The sequence below is a fragment of the Trichosurus vulpecula genome, chromosome 1 (genome assembly GCF_011100635.1).
Source record: "Trichosurus vulpecula isolate mTriVul1 chromosome 1, mTriVul1.pri, whole genome shotgun sequence".
In the NCBI taxonomy this organism is placed as follows: domain Eukaryota; kingdom Metazoa; phylum Chordata; class Mammalia; order Diprotodontia; family Phalangeridae; genus Trichosurus; species Trichosurus vulpecula.
In genome coordinates, this window is record NC_050573.1 from 167,272,391 (window position 1) to 167,275,802 (window position 3,412).

The following is a 3,412-nucleotide window of genomic DNA, read 5'->3' on the forward strand; positions in this document are numbered from 1 at the left end:
GTCACCCCAGGCCCATCAAGACCCTCCCTAAACCCCTCCTCTAATCACCTCAGACTACTTGGACGACCCTAGATCCCTCCCACAATCTTTCTGTATATAAGTCTCACCTTGCCTCCGTGAAGGTGCTCGGATTCAATCTAGCTCAGATGGAATCTGGCCCGCTTGTAAATACAAGCATCACAAAATGCTCAGATTCCTTAAGAGTCTAGCCAATGGTGAGATTTCTTAAGAGTCACCTCAATATGGTGAATCTTTAATAAACTTTGGGGTTTTCTTGGCTGAAAGAAGGCTTGGATGGAATTCATTCGGGTAAGACCCAGTGTGTCAGTATTTTGGGGTCCCGAGTACTCCTAAACCTCAATATTGCTAGGCCTCAGAGGGCTCAGAATGAACCCATAGTAGCTGGAGATTGTGGTGCTTTAGGCTGATACATCTGCTGCAGCATACTATTCAATTAATGAATCAGCTTAGAGTAATTATCAAGCACCTGCTATATGTTTGGCACTATGCCAGAAAGGAGAAAACAAAATTACAAAAATGAGACTGTCTCTGACCTCAAGAAGATCAGGTTTGTTGATTTTTCCTTTCTTCTAATAAAACTTTTTTAGCCATATCTCTGGTTGTCCTGTTGAGCAGTCAAACCCAAGTTACAATAGTGATCTGACTATATGCTATACTTCCTCATGCTACTTCTCCAAAAAAATATCTGGCAAGTGTAAAACCTGAGTATATAATACAATCAGTATTATCTTTCTTTGTGCACCTATCTATTTTTTTTTCTTTTCACAGAGATCTCAATTTAGTGGAATGGCCTGAGTATATGGTCCAATATGGTACTTTCAAGGAAAGTCAGACTTCAATTCATTTTGAGTCATCACTTAGAAATCTGGGAATATCTTTTTCCTCTGGATATTCCCTACCCCAGGGGGATCACAAATATGATGCCCAAAAATAATGTAGTGGATGCAGTGATCCCTAAGTTCTGTCAAAATCCTATGATCCTGATAGAGAACCTTATGAAATGCAAAATAGATCATTTGATTACATTAAATTAAAAAGATTTTGCACAAACAAAACCAATGCAACCAAGATTAGGAGGAAAGCAGGAAAGTGGGAAGCAATTTTTAGCACAAGTGTTTCTGATAAAGACCCCATTGCTCAAATATATAGAGAACTGAGTCAAATTTATAACAATTCAGTTCATTCCCCAACTGATAAATGGTCAAAGGATATGAACAGGCAGTTTTCAGACAAAGTAATCAAAGTTACTCTAAATCACTATTTATTAGAGAAATGCAAATTAAAACAGCTCTGAGGTACCACATAATACCTATCATAATACCCGATAAATGTTGGAGAAGACGTGGGAAAATTGGGACAGTAATTCATTGGTGGAGTTGTGAACTGATCCAACCATTCTGGAGAGCAATTTAGAACTCTGCCCAAAGGACTATAAAACTATGCATACCCTTTGACCCAGCAATAGTGCTACTAGGTCTGTATCCCAAAGAGATCATAAAAAAAAGGAAAAGGGCCCACATGTACAAAAATAATTATAGCAGCTCTTTTTGTGGTGACAAAGAATTGGAAATTAAGGGAATGCCCATCAGTTGTGGAATGACTGAACAAGTCGTGGTATATGAATATAAGAAAATACTACCGTGCTATAAGAAATGACAAGCAGGATGATTTCAGGAAAACCTGGAAAGACTTACATAAACTGATGCTGAATGAAGTGAGCATAACCAAAAGAACATTGTACCCAGTAACAGCAATATTGTGTGATGATCAGTTTTGATAGACTTAGCTCTTCTCAGCAATACAATGATCCAAGACAATTCCAAAAGACTCGTAATAGAAAATGCTATCCACATTCAGAGAAAGAACTATAGAATCTGAACACAAATCAAAGCATGCTATTTTCACCTTTTTTGTTTTTGTTTTTTGTGGCTTTTCCCTTTTATTCTGTTTCTTCTTTCACAACATGACTGATGTGGAAATATGTTTCCATGATTTCACATGTATAACCTATATCAGATTGCTTGCCATCTTGGGGAGGGGGGAAGGGAGAGAGAAAGGCGGGGAGGGAGGGAGGGAGAAAAAATCTGAAACTCAAAATCTTATTAAAAATGAATGTTGAAAACTATCTTTACAAGTAATTGGAAAAAATAAAATACTATATACTAAAAGTAAAATAAAACAAATTTTTAAAATCCTATGATCCTTTGCCTATGGAAGTAAATAAATACTTGCATGTCTATACTGTTAAATCTCATTTATTTTTATTTATTTGGGAGGACAATTTATGTTAGTGGGACATATGAATCATAAAAAGGGCAGCTAGATGGCACAGTAGACAGAGTCAGGAAGATCTGAGTTCAAATCCAAACTCAGACACTTATTAGCTGTGTGACCCTGAGTAAATCACTTAACCTCTATTTGCCTCAGTTTCCTCAACTGTAAAATGAGCTGGAGAAGGAAAGACAAACCAATCCAGTATCTTTGCTTAGAAAACCCCAAATGGGGTCACAAAGAGCTCAGCATGAAAGGTGACTGAATAACAACAACACGCATCATAAAATATTCACTCTGTGAATCAGAGATAGAGGAAGCCTTTAAGATTATCTAGTCATAGGCTTATAGTTTAAGGCTAGAAGAGAACATAGAAATCATCAGATCCAACCCTCTAAAATTTATGGATAAGGAAACAAGCCTAGAGAGGTATAGTGACTTTTCTTTTCCTTTCTTTTTCAATTTTTTAAACATTTTATTTAAAGTTTTGAATTTCAAATTCTATCCCTCTTCTTCCCTCCCTGAGATGGTAAGCAATCAGACATAGGTTATACATGTGCAATTATGCAGAACATTTCCACATTAGTCATCTTGTACAAGACTACAATAAAGAAAAAATGAAAGAATGTGAAAAATAGCATGCTTCAGTCTATATTCAATCAATATCAGTTCTTTCTCTGGAGGCAGATAGTATGCTTCATCATTGGTCCTCTGGGATTTTCTTATTGCCGAAATAACTAAGTCATTCGCAGTTCTTAATTAAACAATATTGCTGTTACTGTGTACAACAATCTCCAATTCACTTCACTCTGCATCAGTTCATGTAAGTCTCTCCAGGTTTTTCTGAAATCATCCGGCTTGTCATTTATTACAGCACAATAATATTCCATTACAATCATATACCATAGCTTGTTTAGCCATTCTCCCATTGATGGGCATCCCTTTGATTTCCAATTCTTAGCCACCACAAAAAAAGGGCTGCTATAAATATTTTTTGTACAAAAATATGTCCTTTCCCCTTTTTTGAATGTCTTTGGAACATAAACCTAGCAGTGGTATTGCTGGATCAAGGGATATGCACAGTTTTATAGCCCTTTGGGCATAGTTCCAAATTGCTCTC